This window comes from Micropterus salmoides, unplaced genomic scaffold, assembly GCF_014851395.1.
Source record: "Micropterus salmoides isolate LMB-PRFRI ecotype aquatic unplaced genomic scaffold, ASM1485139v1 Ms_hic_scaffold_1, whole genome shotgun sequence".
NCBI classification, from domain to species: domain Eukaryota; kingdom Metazoa; phylum Chordata; class Actinopteri; order Centrarchiformes; family Centrarchidae; genus Micropterus; species Micropterus salmoides.
In genome coordinates, this window is record NW_024040040.1 from 42,633,132 (window position 1) to 42,655,645 (window position 22,514).

The 22,514-nt window shown below is 39.1% G+C and overlaps 2 long non-coding RNA genes across 2 annotated transcripts in view; both read right to left on the minus strand.

Annotated features, from left to right (window-relative positions):
• Positions 1 to 1,742: 1,742 nt before the first annotated feature.
• Positions 1,743 to 2,064, minus strand: LOC119899798. Its single transcript, XR_005443913.1, has 2 exons — positions 1,991 to 2,064; positions 1,743 to 1,828 (listed from the first exon to the last, which is right to left on the minus strand). It is a non-coding gene; the product is annotated as an uncharacterized LOC119899798 (long non-coding RNA).
• A 7,496-nt stretch (positions 2,065 to 9,560) lies between these two features.
• LOC119910491 overlaps positions 9,561 to 22,514 on the minus strand; it is a 103,020-nt gene continuing 90,066 nt past the window's right edge. The window contains exon 3 of the long non-coding RNA XR_005445632.1: positions 9,561 to 10,235. This is a non-coding gene — a long non-coding RNA (uncharacterized LOC119910491). The remainder of the gene's footprint in view (positions 10,236 to 22,514) is intronic.

A 22,514-nucleotide genomic window follows, 5' to 3' on the forward strand; every position in this document is an offset into this window, starting at 1 on the left:
GTTCCTGCAGCTGGAGGCTCTCTGCAGCGCAACTTTCTAAATTCTTCCATCTCACAAAGAAAATGAAGGTCAGGTCGAAACAGTGTAGAGAGGCTGAACGAAAATTACCATGTCATGTTTACTGTCTACCATTGGATGTACTGACAACTATCACTGAATTACTTAGATACTGAAGAAATCTTAAAAACCAGAGGATGCTTGGGCAACTTCTAAGGCATTCCTGTTCCAGTTGCTAGTGAGTTACAAACTGAACGGTGAGCCTTCGGATTTTCTAACTAAAAACCCACCTATGTTGATGTTCAAGATCATCTTAATTACATTTAAGCAGGCACCGCCCTCGCTCAAGTGTATCTGCTACACAAAGCTACACAAATCGGACACATTAAAAATCTAAATCAATATTTTTCCATTTTGGTTTTAAAACAGAAAAACAAAAGCAGATGTCTGTTTTTTTGTTTTCTGTTTATCTTACCAAAAAACAACTTGTTTTTTTGGTTTTTTTCGATTCCGTATTTCAACGAAATAATCAAAGAACAAACCATACAGGGATTTTGTAGCTGTGTATCGTTTCCATTTGATCTGAATACTGACATGTTATGTGTGTAGATGTGAATGCAGTTCTAAAGAGGAATGATATCGGTTGCTCAGTTGTATAAATGACCTGACAGCTGTTTCTGAAAATCTGAGATCCCTTTATAAAATGTTTATTTTTTTCTCCAGCTAATTATGACAACAAATACATCCATGATGTTTTTGCATTTCAAAAGCAAAGAGACTGACTAATTCACAAGGGACAGGGATTTTGGACACAACAAATATTTCATGTTTTGAAAGATGTGTAAAATATTGACGTCTTCCCTGGATCTATTCACAGAAGTAGAAAAAAAAGACATGAATCATCAGTAGAATGTCTTTCTCTTGTTGTATTTTTTTTTTAATCTTCAATGCAATGCAACTTAAAGAAGAGTCTTTTTGTCTGTTATTATGCATTCCTCTGAATCAGTTTGACTTTGAAAGCATATGCTACAGAATGAGGTATTTTGCAAATCAAGAAACTTTTCTCTCAGTCAGATTATTGCTACTTTGTGCTACGTCCCCTCCTGCAGTCAGGAGGACACTCACACTTTCACCTCCAGCCCCTCTGCTTTACACTCCCTCTCTCTGTCCCTGTCTCCGGGCCCCTGCTCTCTCAGGCCATGTTCCTTCCTTTACCTCCCCAGACCTGCCATCCCCTTGCCGTCCACAAGATGTCCTCGGATATTCTTACCTCATCACCTGACTGTCCCACCCATCCACACACCTGCTCCCACTTCTTACCAGTCCTGCAGTGACCTGACCTTCCCGGGTCAGCAGTTTCCACTGTTTCCTCATCAGCCCTGCAGTACTGCCATATCGGACTATGTTATGTTCCTGTGTGCTTCATGTCTTGGTTCCCTGCCTTCCCCTGCATGTTTTGGACTGTTCTCTTTGGACTTTTGATTATTGCCTGCTCCTCCTCAGATCGGTTTGCCTGTTTGGACTGCATTCTCTGGGTTTGACCCTTGCCTGCCTCATCATCCCGTAAACCTTTGTATACCTATTGTGTAAACAAATTAAACTGCGTTAGCTCTGCCTCAGGAACCTGCGTTTGGGTCCTAACCCTGTATTCCTGTTACCATGGTTGCACCAACAGCGACCTCTTACATCCTAGTTAAAACTCATTTATGCTGCATCCATAATAATAATCGAATTAACAAGCAGCATACATAAAATGCCTTACTTTATTCATATAGACCGGACATGCTTCCATTGCTTACTCTGCATGCTGCAATGACAGTGAATGTGTGATCTGAAAGAGATACACGGTAATGCCAGGGATTAGTCAAGGGCACAGCAGCTGCAAAGCCATGGCTGTATTATGTGTATTATTAAAAACACCAATGATCAACATCAATGCAGGACTAAGAAGAGATAATTACATTGAAGGCCTTGCAGTGCCTGGAAATCATACCTGCAACATGTGAAAGTGTCTGCCACTAAATGATGACTACCTCAAGGCCATCCAGAGGCTGCTGGGGGAAAAAGTAACATCTAAAACAGAGAAAATTGAGACATGAATATCCTGAAATTTAGCAGTCTTAAAGTGATACTCCACTAAAGAATTTAAGTATCAAACATTAATTCTGTGAATTTTTAAAGGCGGTTGTAAAAATTTTGTAGCTTGCTGTTTTGTGGAAAACAGAGACTGTGATCAGCATGGATCGGCAGGAAAAGTATCAAATGACGGAAGAAACCGCTTACTGCTTTGTGGGCGACTGTGGTTCAGTAGAGCGGGTTGCCCGTTAATCGGAAGGTCGGCGGTTCAATCCCCGGCTCCTCCAAGATACTGTACCCCGAATTGCTGTGGCTACTCCACCAGTGTATGAATTTGAATGCAGATGTAATGTAAAAGCTGTGGCGCTTTTAGTGGTCGAAAAGACTAGAAAGGCGCTATACAAATACAGAGCATTTACTTAGACCAGTCCTGCAGCACTATCTGCTTCCATGCTGTCCATTCATATGCTCATTATGTTCCAAATAGTCTTTTTCTCATAAATATAATGTTTCCACATGAATTCAAACTGATCAGATCTGCCTTTCTTTAACAAATGTCCTTTTTATTGTATTTTTTACTGCAGAGCTAAGGCCCAAAGTAGGTGTTTATGAGAGGGTTGCTTGCTTCTGTGTTTTGATCTCATTAAGATTTCCAATATTTTTATGTTGTCCTGTAAACAATTTAAATGGGACTGGAGGAACTGATAGAAACTGTTTTGTACTATGGTGTTTTCTGGTGAACCAAAAGGACCAAGACCCACTGCACTAAATCATGTGCAACAATTTCCTTGGGAATGATGTGCTGTGTAAGAACAATTCACTGACAAAACTGTCACCATCTGAAACGCAACAGGATATGAAATTGTGTCATAAGGCTCTGCTCCTTTTTTTCCCTCCCGTAGCCAGATCTCCCACAAACTGTCAGGAGAACAAGACCGTGTGCTCTTCCCTTATCAAACACCTCTGAAGTCGCAAGTAGTCTAAGAAATCCCTTCAAGGAGCAATCCAGATATTTTAACTGTGGTGCTGCAACTCACTAAAATCCTTGTTAGCTACTCTACCTCTGTGATGCATGTTAAACACACAGAGTAATAGACTGAGGTTTGTTGGTTATGATGGCTAATTATGTGCAGCATAGAATATGGATTACTGCTAACTGTGGATCATACAGCCCGTGAAAATGGAAAAGCAATGATTACACATTCTCTGCCAGTTACAGCCAAAACCCTTTCTGCATTTAAACAGGTTTTTTTTGTTGTTTTTTTTACCAGCGTTGCGTTATCACACCATCAACCTTTTTTTTTCAGTCCACACAATTTCTCCACACATATGTCTCTACAAATAGAACTTGGGTATGCAATGTTCTGTAAGATGCACACTTTTTGTGAGTCTGTATTTTTGTACACGTAATGAATGTCAGAAAAGAGACACGGCGCAGGCAAAGACACAGAGAGGGAGAAAGACTGATTATGCTCGTGCAGACGGGTATGATTAATCTGACACAGTATATGTGGCACAGGTGCTGTGTCTCACAGAATGAAGATAAACCTGGGGTTTTTGCCCAATGGCCATTATAATTACTGATTCTCTAATCCAATCTGTCATACCCATCATCCCCACAAGGAAATGTGATTGAAAATTTTAGCTGCCTCCATTTGTTACAATTATATATGCTTCTATTTTCTCTCCACTTTGTTGAAAATATTTTCTCGCAATGTAGGTTTTCCATGTGCTGTAAGAATAAAAAAAGCCTAAAGGACACACATCTCTGGGGATTAAGCAGTTACCACACGTAATTAGCACATCTTGTCAGCGCTCGAGTGTACGTATGTGAAATTCCATTTGGAGTGATGCATTAGAGCAATCACTCAAGAAGACTGCCAGTCAAGCCAAGGCGGAGAAGAACACCTCTCTCCCACTTCACATAAATAAGTCACATTTAGCAGGTCCAAATTCCAACACTTCATATAAATAAGTCACATTTAACAGGTCCAAATTCCAACACTGAGTATGTACCAGTGTTGAGCCCTTGATGCATTAGAGCTATCGATGTTCTGTGCAGAATGATTAAGGTTTGCTTTCAGTCCTAAGTGAAGAACATCAGAGTAGAATGGGAAAGTGACTTTTTAATTGACTGCTCTCACCACAGTTCAACCAATTTGGGGTTTTGCAAGCCAATACCGACAGTGATGAATTGAAAATGAATATGTATATAGTGTATATATATAGTTTCAGTTTTCTTTTGAGGGTGGAAAATGCCACTGACATAAAAGATCATGAGTAATTAAACATAATGTTGGGTTTGGAAGAGATCAAGATGAATGTCAATCATGCACTCAGTGGACCACATGATGTGCTGATATATAACACTGATTAAAAGGCCAACTTATTTCGACCTTAACTCAAATTAGAAAGCTCTAGTTTCTAAGAGATTACCAATACTGGCTAGGATGTCTACAACAAATTCTGATCTTGACGGTTTGTGTGTGTTAAATAAGCAGGTCTGGTGATATTCTATATTTATCTTACAAATCCCATAAAAAGTCAGAAACTAAAAATAAATTACTAACAAGTAATCCGTGGAACCAAAGTTAAATCAGTGAGCCACACTGTTGTACCAAATCTCCATTATGATTGCTGATTTGCTTTTCAGTTTATTCGTCCTGCTGCCGTAAATATTCACTAGTGCACCAAACCTGCTGCTGGAAAAAGTTCCTAACAAATACACTATTTACTGCTGTTTCGGTAATGTTCACTAAAAAAGCTGAATCATATCACCAGTCGTAAACTTTAAAGCGATCTAAAAAAAAGCTAATGGAAATATTTGAGAAACGTTTTGTTATTATTAGGGGTGTGACGAGACACTTGACCCACGAGACGGGATTAGAGATTGGGTTCACGAGATTGAGACGAGACGAGATTTTAACACTATTTTTAGGAAATCTTTAATGCTTATTATTTGAAAATTTTGAGTATTAAACACTTTATTTCCAGCATTCTGATGAATTTTTCTGCACCAGTTTATGGTGATTTTTTTAAATTTAATTTATGTAAAGAGAAACACATAATTCAGGTGGCAGGTGACAATTCAAAATCAAAATAACAGAACATAATGCAGTGCTGCTCTCCGTCATGCTGTGTTGCTTTCAGATCTGTTTCTCCAGTAGATCAACTTTTCTCATGTAATATCATCCCTGCTGAGTCATGATTTAGTCTTCCCTCCTTTTCTGTGTCTTTGTTTGGGGAAGTAACCTCTTTAAATGTGGCACCTTTTCACCTCAATAATAAATTATAAAATTTTTATTCAGTTAGAAACTCCTGGACTTTAATAGCTCCTGTGTTTCAGCAGGTTTTCTGCTCATTATTAATTATTAATCCGCTGGTAGAAAAGTTATCCCCTTCAGACCATTTGACCGACGCAGTTTGGGACTGCATGATGCATGTGAAACCGAAAGTAACTGAAACACTTCAGGCAGAAATCTCACCACAAAACCACACACATTAACTTCAGCAGTGCTGATAAAGTGCAGCTCACAGTCCCAAGCAGAGCAGGCTGTGCTTTAGATGTTTATGTTGCAAAACTCTACCCACTACGTAACCACTCGCCACAGCTGTCTGGACTCACAGCGCAAGCGGTGCAGTTGATTACCATCAGGTCGTACGCCAGTGTGGCATCAGCTGGGCGGAGTTGATCTTATCAGTTATACATTTGTATTTCACTGTGTGAGAAAATTAATGTGTAGCTTGACTGACAGCATGTGATAAATGTCTACCTGTGTGTAGCTTTTTACCTGTAGAGATATCTCGTTACAATTTAATCTCACAAGATCTCATCACAACCCTAGTTATTATCTAAAAACACACAAGCTTTTATGTTGCAATCTGGCGCTTGATAAATTAGATTTTTTTCAATATGTAAAACAACAAGTCTACAGTCATACTAGCAGTTGTGTGACTGTAATTTGGTAGAGGACTGCTTAGAGCTAAATGCTAACACTAGCAAAGCAACATGCACACAGTGACATGCTGATGTTTAGCAGGTATAATGTTTACCATGTTCACCATTAGCTTGTTAACACACTTAATATTTGCAAAATAGCCTTAAACACACAGTACAGTGGATGCTAATGTTATTGGTCATAAACCAAAGTATTGGACACATTTAAATTTTCCCCAGATGATGGCATAAGGGGAAAAGTCAGAGGCTCACCACAATTACAATTCATCCCAAGGGGGACATGGCTACGTACCAAATTTCATGGCAAATCTAGTTTGGAATAGCTGTCATTGTTCAAACCTCATGGAAGAAGTCATGGGCTCGCCAAAGTCATTAAGAGACATCATCTGGGAACCATGGATGTCTGTACTAAATGTGGTGCAAAGTCGTCATGTAGAGGTAGAGATATTTCATCGGATAAGTTAAAAACTGACCTAATGATGGCTTTAGAGGAAAAGTTAGGGCCTCAACGAAAATCATTGGGAACTATCATCTAGGAACAATGAACGTCAGTACAAAATGTCATAGCAATACATCAAACTGTTGAGATATTTCAGTCTGGATCACAATGGTGGACCAAAAAAACAAGTACAAACAAAAAGCAAAGCAGATTCATTAACCCTCCAAAAGCATTCAATTCCTCCTCCTCTCCTCAAGGAGCCTTGTACAGTGTATTTCCAGAACCTCAAACTGCATGTGTGCATGACATTTCCACCGTGTATACAAAGTGGTTAGCCAGTTGTCAGTCCTGCCACTGATGGATGCTGTTTTCTCAGTGCTGTAAGTGCATTTCAAATTCATATGCAGGAACATCAATTAAGTTCACACAAGTCTCAAGGTCAACTGTAATGGTTTCCTTTTATAAACAAGACATCAACAGGCTGTGCTCTGAAACACAATGATTCTTCTAGTAATAAAAGTAATGGTCATAAGACTTTGGCTTACTGTAGCAGGGAGTTGATGGCACTGAGTTGAATTCTGAAAGTAGAAATGTTCAGTACTGCATGCTGTGTTTAGTTTGGCTCTCTACTTCTGACTCATAGTCCACAAAGTAAAGGATGATGCAGAATCATATTTATAAACTTGTTTTCATTGGAATATGCCAGTAATGACAGCTTGATCTAATCTTAAAAGGAAAACAGCATCACAGCTTCTATTTAGATGATTCACCCTTCAGCACCCTTATTGTTTTTCACTGCATTTATTCACTCTTTGCCCTGAACCGGCATGTCACCTTGGACAAAAACTCACATTAATTCACATCGATAAACATAAAACAGACATGCCCACTCAGCCCAAAACCAAAATGAAAAAATTATACATACGCCTCTAAACCCCCCCCCACACACACACACACACTTGAAAATTCAACAGCAAAGGGAGCAGGGACGGGACCTGTCAGAATATCAATCATCATTGTCAGAAAAATCACATCTGTATTCATCAATAGAACCGGGGCAAAATGTGAACCTGCTTATCATCCCTCATGGGGCGCTTATAAGGGTCACTTCTGAAAAGGCAAAGACAGATTCTGAATGCTGAGATAGATGCTCTATGTGCTATATTCAATGATATACTGGATATACACACACACATTTATAGTTATGGCCAAAATATGGGCACCCCTGCATGTCTGTCACATAATGCACTGCTTCTACAGTGGTACAATGAAGGGGTAGCTAGTTCCACGTTGTTGCCACTTCACTCGAGAAGTCATTGCATTCAACTTAATACAAAAAGTCAAGAGATTCATCACGAGAACGTTAACCTCCTGTTGTGAGCAACCCGTACACAGTCCGACAGACTGACTATGTGTGTGTGTGTGTGTATGTGTGCCGTTTGTGAGTGCTAAACCAGGGTGACCAAGCTCCAGTTTAGCACTCACAAAAGATTATCTCTATCTGTGCATTTTTCTGTGAAGACTGTGGGTTTGCCCATAATTATTATTCATTTTTTGTATGTTCAATAGGACTGAAAATAACTTTGGGAACATTTCTTTTTGATGAACTGAATATTTACTTTTGGCTTTATATTTTTGATGGTCTGATAACCTTTTCCTGTGTTTGAACTGTGAACTATGTGTTTTCTTTGTGTTTTGCTAAACTGGTGGAAGGTCTCTGAATGCATGTTACCTTGAATGTTACTGGCCCACGTCTATTATACACACTATTACTATGTTGGAATCTCTGTCTAAAGCAACAGGAAATGGTGTTTATTCCAGATCACACTTTTCCAATCAGCTCTAGCCTTTTGATTATGGTCAGGCATTTTTGAAGTTCATACAACTAAACTTTGTTTTGATCTCGTGTGTCATCTTAGAAGATCATCTCAAAGCCCTGAGGGTTATCTTTGTACTTCACAGCCATGTGTCCAAAAGCACGACATAGACCGAGCTTGCTAGTCTGATTAAAGCTTGAGTGAACCACTGAATTGCTATTTCAGAAAAAAATAAATAAATCGGTAATTTGCTTCTGAAAAAGAAAAAAAGAAAAAAACGGTTGTGGATGAAGAAATGTTGAGTAAGATTTTTCTTGAATCATTTCCTTTGCTCTCAAAGCGGCCCCGTGGAAGACAAGGCGACAAACAAATTAGAAGTAACCTCACTGGGAGGGGTCAGGCATCTGCGACAATCTTCCCCGCATCAGTTTGAGCAACTGAGGCCACTTTGCATTCTGTGGCGAACGTCTCCCTGGAGCAGAACATAAAGTCAGAGCCACAGAATGAATTTCCTACCCTGACCTCTACTAAGATGATACCCATTTACCACATGCAATTACTGCCTTATTGACTTGCAAAACAATGTTCATGCAGCATCTATCCAGGGCAGAGCAAGTAAGAATCTGTATGACAGATGGGATTAGGTGTAGAGGGAACTGATTTGTTCTTTTGTTGTCTGTGTTTTTTCAGCTTTGTAGGTAAAATAAGGCACTTAATGTCAGTTCCATTCTTTATCTGATCTCCTAGCAAAAGTAATATTACATTATTGTTAATTCCTTTAAAATGAGAAAAAGAAATTCAAGTTTTTTTGGAAAATAGTTGCAGTTATTTTCATGGTACCTGTGTTAGAACAACTAGGGGTCAGCCAAAGTATCAGTATAGTTTTCTTCCAGATACAAGTACTGCACAGACATTATAAGAAATTAAATTTTTCAGTAAAGCATTAACAAACAAAAAACAAAAAAGTTGTGTCAGTACACAGTAAACTACCATTACTCAGTGCTGCTCAGCTTTTGTCTTCTTCACTCTTTTATAATAAAAGTTCATGCACCATACTTGTTTTTAAGTGCTTTATCCTATTTAGTTGGAAGAAATCCGCTGCTACACGCTGATGTGCATACCCGAGAAATCTTTTTTGTGTGTTCATGCTTTGTGGGACCATCCAGCTTTATGTTGCATCTTCATCAAAAGTCAGTTTAGTTCTTTTTTTAACAACAAAGCATGTGTGGCAACTAAAACACATGGTTAAGGTTAGGTAAAGACTCTGCTCATGGTTAATTAAAAAGGGGAACTTTAATTGCAGGTCTTTCAACAGAAAGTGTGGTCTCGTGCTTCCTCGTCACAGACATCCACCAACTCAACACCTCATTACATAAAGGCCACTGAACATTGACACTGGACATAAACCAAGAGGGATGAAATTTTCCAATGTTACAACAGTAACTTCTTAATACACAAAACAAACTTCTTGTGAGAAAATAAATCTGACAAATTCAAAATCTGGCATAGAAGACAGTCTAAACCTTGCAATACTGTGTCTTTATTATTATATCCACTAAGAAGGAATAGCTATTTAAGCAGAGAGAGTGATCCTTCTTTTGTGTGCTGCCACATCCTTGAAGATTCTAAGTGTAGATTAGAGTGGGCAGTTTGATTAGGTAAGGATTTTTCTGTCACGGGGAAGGAAAGGTAAGGGTCTGTGCCGACACTGGCGTATCCCTCCTTTCTCTTATCCCCACACTGATTAATGGCAGAGTCCCGCAGTCCTCTGAAAGATCGCTGAAGCCAAGGGAACCCTCCAGAGATGAGGCTCCCTGCCAATTACCTTCCTCAATAATGTCCGTTCAATGCCTGAATGACAGGAGACCGCCCCCGAGGATCTGAGTGGGCTGCTATTAAAGCAGACAGTCGCAGTTTTCATGAGTGGTGTGGCTGCATATGGAACCATCTGTAGGTGAGGGAAAAATAAAACTGTATTACTATTTCAGTGCTTTTGCTATATGGCTCTGCCTCTGTCTTATGTATACCTGTGTGAGTGTGATAAGGGAGCTGCTGATAAACTAAACTTAAATGGACAGAAAATCTAAAGGTTTGCACACTTATGTGTTTGTCGAATGGTACTAGCAAATATACGTTCCAGTGAATTGTCAAACAAATGCTGTATGTTCTGAAAATGGCACACAGTCCGCCATGTACAGAAAATATACGAGATATGACATGCGAAAGGAGAAAACTTTTTGATTACACGTCTGGGGGAAAAAAAGATGTGAGACTTCAAGGACATGGCACAAGGACTTCAAACTGTGCCACCTTTGGAGAACTTCCTTCTGAGATAGTGCAGATAACCAGGGCTGAAAGGAGAGATTAGGAGCTAGCAGGAGAATCTGCTTCTCCCTGCTGATTTGGACATCCATTTTAATGGGACACTTAACACTTATTCAGAAGCTAGACCTAGAGTCTCACAGGGTTCCTCCTAGCACAGTCACACTACTTCCTGAGCAAGGAAACGGTAGCCATTGTGGGCATCAAAAATGCATTACCTGTGCTCCTCTGTCTGCTCAGCATTCTCACCAGTGGTCAGGCTGAGAAAAGTACCTTACTGACAGCAGAGCAGTTTGTAGACTAAAGGGAAACTGGACTGTAAAGAATTGAGCTACATCCTAGAACAAATTGAGGACAAAGTACATGCGCTAAAAAGTGACATGCTGTATGACAGTGCTCAAATTTTGCAGAGTTCAGTGCTATAAAAATGAGGAGTTCCATGCTAAAACTAAAAAGCACATTGGCCAGGTGTTAAAAAAGCTACTCAGTATCAGAACAGAAAGTTTTGTTTTTGATGTCTAAGGACTTGATGCTGAACTCCATTCTTCTTTTTCCAGCGTACGGATCGATTCTGAACCAAAATCTCATTAATTGCTTCACTATGGAGCTACTTGCCTCCCTGAGTGTGGGCCGTCCAAACCTACAGGGCCAACAGACACTCTAAAAATCGATCCCAAAGACAATGAAGGCATAATGTCAGCCACTCTGTGATGGAAGAAACATCAGCAAAAATGTGTAATTGAAAATTATAAAAGACTCGCCTTCCTCTGTCCAAAGTTTTGGCTGTACCTGTATATTGCTATCGCACCTCTTTGCGTTCTCTAGGCTGGCAGAGAGTAGCTGCCTGCCTGAATGCACTGACAAGCCTCTCAATACACTGGAAGAGACAACATGCCATACATACACAGAAGATGTAAATAGATCTACACAAATGTCACTTTGTAGGATTGTAAAGGATAAGTTAAAACCAGTCGTTACAGTTTGCTTCGAATGCGTGTTATGTAGAGAACTGACCTGGACTGAACAGAACATCTGTGAATGGTAAGGGGAGACATTTCAATTCTAGCCATTAAACAAAATACCTGAATGTATTTCATGTATGTGTTTAATGTTGAGCAATATCAAAATCAATTGTGTCCTCTTGGTTATGGTCCATTTTGCCACTGAAAAAATGTCTAAAATGTTTGTTCTGTGGTGATCATTTTTTTCTTACATCCTCTTGCCAGAAATTACTTTAGTTTTTCTTTCTCTGACAGGACTAAAATGGGAAATACATCCCAAACTCTCAAGAGAAAACTAAATTCAAACCATTAAAGACACAAAAAACACACAGCCAATTAGAATAAGTGAAGTACTGCAACAGCAGGGCCCCTGTCAAATTATTTTTCTCATTTCCCCTTCTCCCTAACAAACACACATACTTCCGTCTATTACACACTCGTAACAATGCTGTGAACATGCATGTCATGTGTCTTTTCCTATAACACATGGACTCATGTACGGGGAAATTGTTTTCTGCAGCTCACACTGGCAAGGCACATAACTGATAACAGCACAAACAATGAGGAAAAACACAACAAAAGGAAAACGCACGGTTTGTCTAAAAAACAAAAAGGCAGCAGTGCATCTGATCTGTCAAACAACAGGATTTTTTAGATATGTCTGGACACAAGCACTCACTGGCCTCTGCCCTACAACCATTTCCCCAAAGAACCGCTATTTGTTCTCCTTTATTAGTCATGACGTTGACATTCAGATCTGTTCTCATGCCTTAACACCTAGAATATAGACTACAACAGGCATTTCATTCTGAGGCAACGGTTTTCGTGCCCTTGCCTGCAATAAACAGCCAATGTACAGTAGAAGGAGTGTAGTACATATTCATTAGCATACAGTAAGAAGAACACTCGGTGGGTAGAATATTAATGTGTTTTTCAGAGTAATGTGACAAGCGTACATCTTGGCCTATGGGCTCAACTGAGCAGGAGAAGAATGGGAAGGGAGAACTTATTTAATGGTGTTTTGGTTCCAATGGCTGCAAGGTGAAAAGAAAATTAGTATTATCTATAATGTGGTAACAAGAAAAAGTGGATAGCTCGACTGGTGCACTGTCAGAGTCAACATGGAGGAGCTGAAAAATACTAGAAAACATACTGGCTAAACTAGAAATATATGTTTTCTGTATGATGGGAAAGAATTCATAATAAAGGATAACTGCCTCACACCCGTTCAGCAAAAATAAAAAGAATTATTTCTGTTAAGTACATCATTGAAATTTAAAATTACTCGAAATGTCGAATACTAATTCAACACATGTCAGCCTTTAAATGGTTCAAGCTCTACAGAAGTGGCAATTAGTTAGTGCATATAACTGCTTGCATTGAATCATGGGGCCATGTATAAATCATTGCTTACTGACAGTATCTCTCCTATATTTAACATCTCATCACAAATCCACAAAGGGAGCATTTCAATGCCGCCCGCAGTGTCACAAGCAAGATGCACTCTACAGAGGGTATCAATTGAAATCTCCTGTTTCATCTTCCTGCAATGCCTCATCCCTCAATATAATTTTATGCCATACAGCTTTTTTATTTTTTTTATTTCCAGAACTATGATTATAATAAAAGGGACAAGATGATCAGCTTCTCTGGTGGACTTGACAGCCAATTGAATTGTCTGCTTCATGGCAACTCAGTCCATTGACCTTCTGTCTCCTGTCTACAGGAGAATAGCAAAGGTGGCGTCTGAACTCACCCACCTCTACAGCTGGCCAATCAAGCTAGGGAAGTCATCGATACCTTTGTGTTCACAATCAATCACACCGGTAAATTACAGTTAAGTGGGGAGCATAACGATGCTACAGAATGAACACAGGCCAGACGACACCCGTCTTAAATATATTATACAAAACTGTGTAACGCAATCACAACCACTGATGCTGACATGTGTGAAGGTTTTTGGATGTGTGAAGTCACAGAAGAACGTTGCAAGTTAATAAAAAAAAAAAAACTGTAATCCCTGCACATATAAGCTGCTGTCACTGCCGTCACTCAGGACTACTTTACAGCTTACAGCAAGGTTAGTGACCGGCTAGTGAGCATCATGAAGCATGTAGCAAGCTAAATAGCCAGATATTTTTCAAAAGAGCGAAAGGAGATTTAATATTTGACTTGCATTTGTCGGGTGGCCAGAAACACAACTCCAAATAAATGCTAATCTTGCTTTGTGTGTTTGCTAACAGCCATATCAACTTTACACAGTGATCCTTTATACATGTAGCTTGTCGACAAACCTTAACCACAGTGTTTGTACTAAACTTAGCTTTCAAACCAACAAATATTACGGATATATGATATAAAGACAATAGGATCGGAAAATTACAGAATACAGATGGCCAAAGAGAAGTGGGAGGGGAAACTGTGCAACAAGAAAGCCAATAGCGGACGCAAAATGTGGTGATTTTAGAGACAATTAATGTTAAATTAGACATCGACTCTGTAGAAGCAACTGGGGATTAGCCATTCAAAGGTTGGTTAAGTGCAAGGCAGCCACTGACCCCTAGAGTCACAGGTAGAGAGATCTGTGATAGGCTTAATAGAAAATGGTACTAATCGCATTAAAGTGACAAACATCATTGAGTGGTCTTAGTAATAGGAGCCAGTTGGTGTTAAATAGTTCAGGGGGGTTAATAGGCAATGCGTTTTCTATTGATTGGCAGTCTGGTGGGACTGGTAAACAAAACATTTCCCAACAGGCCGGTGGTCCAACAGCTATGCTTTCCAAAGTAGTATATGTGGATATTGTGTTTTGCTCACTGTGGCAAAAAGAGGCATAAATCTGCTGAAACAGTCTGTGATCCATTGCAGCCATTCAGAGTTTAGTAGAATGCCACCTAGCTCAACTAATGTAATAGTAAATCACCACATCACAATGTCCTTCTTCTCATCTCCTCGTCCCCACTAATGTTCTTTTTTATCACAGTGTCCACTTGGAAAAGCTTGCCAGGCAAACGGTAATGAAATGTCTTATTTCACTTTGATATTGATACAATCCTTGTGCCCCTCCCCAGCAGTCTTTTCAGAGGTTAAAATTACCCTGAATGTTTGTGTTCAGTCCCTCTTCAGACCAAGATAAATATTGCCAATCTGGCTTCTGCTGGCTCCTACTCTGCTCTTGCTCTGTGGCCAAAAGGAAAAAATGGTCTGCTTTCCCAAGGGGCCAGAGGCGATAGAGCTATGTGCAAGGCTATCAGGGCTGTGCAACTTACGGATGCTGTAGATATTAGATTGCACTTTCCCTCGAAAAGAATGCCATTTATCTCTTCAACCTGGGCCACCCGATTGGCGGAGATGGCTTTCTTTGTGCAGATGTCAGGGGTGACATTTTGAGGCATCCAGTTAAAATGGAATGTTTGGAGTCAGTCGGTGCAATAGCTCAAATCTTGACAGCAGGGGATATGCCAAGCCCTAAGAGAGTACATCCCTCAAGTGAAACATTTTTGGAGATTGGATCCACCATATGCCAGATGGAACAAGATTATGATACACTGTCTACACTGACAGCATCTGGCCTTGTGCTTGTTATCACAGAATACTAAATATGTTCACACGTTGATATTTACCTTTCTGAGGAACTGTCTGCGTATTCATATCATCATAGGACTTCATTATCCCTTCGCTGGCTGCTAAGAAAATATATCATTCAGTGCTGATGTTCATTGAATGAAAAGTTCAGAATGAATTGGCTTTAATGTGATAAAATACATGAATATGCAGAGGAAAAGTCAATCAAATGAAAACTGCTATGATATAAGCATTGTATATTAGATCTGAGTTACACAATATTTGAGCAGGGCTTGGGTATAGTGGTGAGATCCTACCTTCAATTGACAGCCTCATACTTCCACTACTGTAATTTGCCCCTCAGAGACATCAACACACACTGTCGAAGATGATATCATTACTTTCTCATGCTTCTGTCAGGAGTCATACATCTAGTCCCAGTCAGCATCACTAACCTTAAACAAACAACAACTAGCCTATGTACACTTTAAAATGAGAAACACACCAATAAAACATCCAAATAGCGCTTTGTTTTTGTCTTCTTTGTCTGTGGCACAGAGACAGAAAAAAAAAGGCACACTTTGAACATGAATAAGCAGATGTACTGTAGTGTTGTGTTTTCAAAAAGGGGAACCTAGATTCAACATAAAAACTATAAATACTCCATTTAATTCTTCATAGGATTTCTCTTCGCTTTTCTGACGGCTCATGGCATGTAATTCCCCAGATTAAGTTGCTGGCGCCTTGGAACCACCTTGATTCAATAACATAAAACTAGGCCAGATAGAGAAGGACAATAAATTAACAACACAGTCAGAAATCACATCTACAGAATACAAATGGCACCATTACAATGGGCTTTATAGACTCAAAAACCATGAATATATTTTCTTGAGAAAGAGTTGTGTTCATCTTTGTGTGAGTATCTGGAGGGGAAAAGGCTGCTGTGTTAAAATAAGTTAAGGTTATACGTTTTAAATCCATCTGTTCATCACCTAGCAAATCAAGCTGTTTTGTGCACAGATTGTCTTTTCTAAGTTTAAAGACAAACACCACTCACAAGGACACATGTTCACACCACGGTCGTCCCTGATTATAATTACAGATGTAACCAAGAAAAGCAAGGGATTTATTTTTGTTTTGTTTTGTTGCGAGTGATTGAAAAGGAGAGCTACAATGAGCTTGGCCTTCAAAGGAATGAAAACAAGAAGCACACCGCTAGTACACAGAACCTTTCAGCTCTGTCCGTATCATAATACTGGCTATTTTTCATTCTATCTTTTGTATGTAACATCATGGCACATAAAATACACACACACACACAAACACACTTCCTAAACACACATAAATATGTATACATCACAGTCTATCCTTTTCTATACTGACACAAGTTATTGTTTTCTCTGTATCAGATTGATTTGCTATTGTGTACCACTCCAGATGCATGGCTGCTGTCTGCTGTGTAAGCTGTTACAGTGAACCCTGACTTGCGCATTTGAGCTTGGCTGGCCAAACACAAAAACAAAAAAGGATCTGAAATGCAATGAACTTTAAGGACATAAACAAATCGATAGCAAGTGCGAGCTCTCAGTTTCTCCCATGATGAAGTACTGAATGTATGATGCATAGATATCTCTGATTGACAGCTTCTGCCATCGTTTGCCTGGCCTTTGCGATTATGCTAATGAGTATGCTCTTCTCACAGTTGGTGAATATTATTATGTAGGTTTGGTGTCACTTTGAACATCAGGCAACTTTGAAGTTGCAGAAATCCTGAAACAATATTGTTTCCTTTCCTAATCTTATTATATAATTTGCTTAGTACCAAAGTCCTTCCTATTTCAGAGGTCATGATTAAAATAGCATACCACTAAGTGCCAAAAAAACTACATTTTTAACTGTAGATCAAAAGTAAACAAATGCAATAGAAAAGCCGTTAATTGTTTGTATTTAACAGCTATCTAACCCTGTAAACTTAAGTGTGTGAATGACAGTAGGTAGTTGAATCATAAAAAATACTTGCTGTTTAAAATGGGTAGTAATAGTGCCTTCAAATATTAATATAGTGCAATGCAAGGAATAAATGCATTTAGAGAAGCTGGTTGATAAAAACAAATGACCTGCCCTGCACTGATCAACAAGCAATATATACTGCCCTTGGAAAGCACATTTTGTTTCTTTCATCTAAATTGCAAACTGCAATTATCACAGCTCAAGGAACCAATATATTTTGGACCCTTCGGAACAATGGTGCAGGCAATGAATTCAACAGAATGAGAGAAAGGAGCAAGAGATTGTTCATTGCGGTGTGTTTGAGCTACGCCAGGAAACATCCCACACTGGATCCACGTGGGGGTGAAACTTCATTTAAATCAAATTTCAGCCTCAATACTCAGAAATCAAGTCATTTCATGTGAGCAAATCTCACACAGGACACTCATCACCGGCGATGGTATGGGATTCTTTTGTACTAAAGGGAGAGAAATGTAACTGCTAACCTAGTCCAACTTGCTGTGGATAAAGTATTCCCCTGCAGCTGTTAGGAAAGAAATGAGATCCTTTGCACAATAAAAAGTGGGCAACTACATTTTAAAAAGCCCTTATAACCATACACTGGTAACAAGTGGATGCCAAAAGACAGATGAAGTTAACCATGGGGAATTCTTGTAATGCCAACCATTTTCTCGTAAGTATGACAAGCAACTGAGTTGTACTCTCAATGGTTTCAGCTAAGAGTCAGTGCTGTAAGCTCAGCTCAACGCAAATCAATATTTTATAAACACAACTGTTCAAAGTGAGAAAAAACATCGGTGCCCTTTGATGTAGTATCTATAAAGACATTGGCGTGTCAATTGTAAATATTTTGTAAGTGCGATTACCTTTGAATCAATAAGTCATTTGTCACATGGTTACTATTACCTTTACCTGAGAAGTGTTTATGGATTATATGGACTGCTAACATGCTGCTGAAAATCTCAGTAAACAGTTCATTGTTGGAAAACAATGAACCGTTTACTGTAGGCAAAATGAGACAAAGTATACTGTATTGCCTCCACAAGGACACCCTATGCCGTTGATGCAAAGCACTTGAAACTTTACCCTGCCATTATTATTCAGTTGCCATCAGCAGTTCTGAGTTCTGTAGAATTTGTTGTGAGATAGAGATTTCACATTTTACACTTAAACCAACTGTTAGCTTGAAAAAAACTGGAATAATCAGAAATCTATATGCCTTTAGCCTATAGACATGTAGGCACGAAGATGTGAATCCAGTAAAATGTAGGACTCTTAACCTGGGAGAAATGGTAGAAACCTGTGTGTAAAATATTCAACAACAACAGAGAGTGCCTCCATAACATTACAAAATGTTTGGTGTTCATCATTACAAAATGGTCTCTTGCACTCATCTATCATCACGCATGTCACAAAGTATAACTCCCCCCTTGCCAGTGATCCCTGAATCCAATCTGACAACTACATAAGCAGCTGCTTAAAACATAGGCTCCTTTTTGTTAATGCAGTGCACTTATCTAACATATCCTAGGGCAATGTTGTCTGTGCGGACAATAAATCATGCTGTAAAATCATGTGTGCCGGCCTAGAAACAAATTTAAGCTTGTAAATGTTTCCATCATAAAGCTTGCTTTAGCCTGCAGGTTATATTTTTCTTTGGGGGTTGAACTGAATTTACAGGAAAGGGCTAGTTGCTCAAAAAGGTCCATGAAAAAGCAATCCAATGTATTTCTTACATTTTCTATCAATACATCATGTCAGTCTGCTTTATTTGCGGGAAAAGTACCATACTCATATGCACTCATTCTACTCTCATACTTACATTTTCTCTCTGTGCATTCAAGTCTTCATGCAGTATCACTTTACCAAACATACACTGAGTGACCAGCTAAAAAGGAAACAGGCTAGAAATTGTAATGTAATCCTTTGTGAAAGTATTTATTTTTTTACAGAGAGCTAATACTGGAGAGGGAAATGTGAACAGATACCCCATTTACAATAGCTACGTCATGTGTCTTTTGGTTATTTGGATAGCTGTAAGATACTGAAGAAATGACAGCAAATATACAACCAAGAAGAAATACAGTTGTATTACTACCTCGTCGTTCAAACCATATGTCAAAAAGGTGTAAATGTATCCATCTCTCTAAGCTGCATACTGGAACTACACCAACAAGAGGTGTGTCGAAGATGCCATTTCCTCGTCTTGATAACAGCTAAAGAACACAATTCATCAAGAAATGCTGGGCATCTTTTGTCATCTTGCTTTTCTCTTGTATCCTTCTTCTCCCCCTTCTACTTCTTCTTTGTCTGCTTTAACAGGCATTTTGGTGTTTGGCATGCATTACGTCTACCCTCTGGGTGGGAGAATGTTAGACCCTATCCAGCATGGTTTGCAGCAACACCAAAAAATAATTTAATTGTATTTCTTATCTGGCTAGCTGCATGTATGTGCCCAAGAGTAAATACAATTGCATTACATCTATTCCGATAGGACTGTGAAATGACAAGGATAAATGGGGACAGAGACTCTAAAGCAAAAAAGCAAACAAATTAAGCTAAAGATTCTCACTTATTTAAACCATTTTTAACTCTAAGCTAATACTAGAGATGTCTTTCTCAGACACATACCATGTTGCCTTTGATTTCCAAGTGAAATGTAAAGCATAGGCAGGAAATCTAGAGTTAATTTTCTTTAACTGACAACTGTAATTTGATGCACTTTGCTGTGATCGCCTGAAGACTGTCCACAATCTCCTTGTGCTACAGTGAGCTCCCTCCCACTCTTTATGACAAAACGAAGTGCTGCTCCTAGTTCACACTTCATTACCCACAGTAATGCCTCAGCACAATGATGTATGGAACTCCTCTCACTCCCAGACTTGCTTCTGGCAGGAATGGCTCAACAAACTTATAAAAGGGCTACAACAAAAGTGTTTCAAACAGCATACTGCAACTTTTATTTCCTCTTAAGAGATGGAAAAAGACTACGTTAAATGTATGACGATATGTCTTTGTATTGATGTGTGTCAATTTTAGATGGCATTTCTCATCAGAGAACAGAGAAAAACACTTTATAATCCAAGTCTAAAGGAATGTTTAATAGACATACCGTATACAGCACTTTTTTCAAGGTTAACATGGATTCTTTGTGTTAATCAAAATGATAAGCTGTGTGTGCAGGTTTAGGCATTTGTAATTTCTTCAGATCCTCATTGCTCACCTTGACATTTACACTATAGATCTCTATAGAAAGCAGCTTTGAGTGGATTGTAAAGTTTCATTTTGCAAAACTTCTTTTGCTCAGATGGCCGTGAAAGAAGGAAAGTCTTGGAACTTGCTACCTTAACACTTGAAAACTGCTGCGAACTTTTAAAAGAGAGGCCGAGTCCTGGTTGGTTCAGCAACAACCTTGTACTCTAGTAACTAGTAAAGTCTAGTCTATTGTAGTTAGTGTTACATGTATTTCATTGCATTTTGATTTACTCATTTTACCTCCTTTTATCTTGTGTTATACTGTAATGTATTGCATTATACTTATACTACTGTTTTAATGTTTTAATTCTTTAAAAGCCCATCTAGGGACAGGTGTTGTAAATTAGCAACTGCTAAAAACACTATGGTACACACACACTGGATTGCTGTTTTCAGTTTATCTATGTTAGATGTATTAGTCCCTAATAAAATAAAACAAACTTTTACAGTCATACTGAGCAGTACATAGTAAAGCTTCTTTCACACTGGACAAAAAAACCCCACTAAAACCCACTAAAATATGGCTTTTGTCTTCAGTCGGAAAGGGTACAATCAGCATTCAAAACCGAGTCAAATGACTCTGCAGTAGCCGGCTCAGCCGATCAGCAATGATGGAAACGTGACAACCGAGAGGACATGCTAATTTTCGCCCTTTTTCTGGCGCAATACTAGGCATACATAGCATAGACCAGTGATCATCGTCTGGCAGCCCACAGGCCACATCCGGCCCGCCAAAGTTGCAGTATTATGAACTGCGCATCTGGAGTGAAATTCACGGAAAACTGCTTTATTCAGTTATTGCTAATGCAGACTTTTATTATGAAGTAGTCACAGAACTATGCATTTGTCAGTGAGATTAGTACTGACATCTATCTTTCAAAAATGTGTCCACTAAACAAGACAACGGTCATTTTCAACATTTTTTGATAGCAGATCAGTTTGAAATATTGCAGCGAGTCATGGAACAGTCAGAAGCAGCCAAGGTGAGAGTTCGATAAGGAGCTGCAGGCGACAGACAGGCTGCACACCTCCACCTTCTCAGCCAGGTAACCAACTACTTTCACTTTCGTTGTTCGCAAACTCATGTCGTGTGAAGCACAAGTCAGATCTTGACTGCTCACACAGCATCCAAAACCGGTTGATTAATATCTAGAGTCTGTTCACACTGATAAAGGCTAATAAAAACATAAATGTTGTTAAAGCAAAAATATTAAACTATTAAACTCTTACTCTTTTTCAACAGAGGCAAAGACCACCTCATGCGAGTGTAAAAACTTTTTAGCAAAATTAAGGATTTTTTTTCAAATTATGCCGTTTCCATCAACCTTTTCTAATGCGATACTTCAAAATGCGCATTAAAAAATGTCGATGGAAACACGGCTATAGAGTCCAATGCAATCGGATATCTTTTTGCAACCAGTGGTGTCACCCCCTACTGGCCGTTGGAAAGAATGCAGAATTCCACATTAACTTCACTTTTCAGACCTCAGGTTGCAAATGCTAAATGGTTGGTAAAAAGCCAGGAACATTACTCGTTTATTACAGTCTATAGGAGCAACATGCATCTGCGGCTTTGTTATTAGTACGGTGCAAGATGCCGTGCTGGCAAGACAGTGGGGTGAGAGAGCTTCTTCTGATTCAAGGGGGACGAGGAAATAGGAAGACAGGTTGTGTGACCTAGGACTATAACAACATATCGAAAATGCTGAGTGAAAGAGGCATTGCTCGCTGCCCAAGGCAAGTAATAAACAAATTAAAGGTGCTGAAGAAAAAAGATCTTGCAGAAAAATATATAAAAAAGTAACCACGGTAACACTGTTCTTTCCTGTTAATTTTCCCTCTTATTTTTCTCACCTAATCCTTTCCCCCAGTCACCTGAAAGAGTTTGTGCTGGGCAAAGTTAAGTGGAAGTAGGTGTATTAGGCCGAATAAAATGTAGATTGAAGACAATAACAAAGACAGAGTGAAAATACGGTGAGAATACAACACTCAACAGGGACAATTACTCAATGTATGAAGGAGAGAACAAATTTTAGTTCCCATAACCGCCTTAAAGGAAAGCAGGTACACAA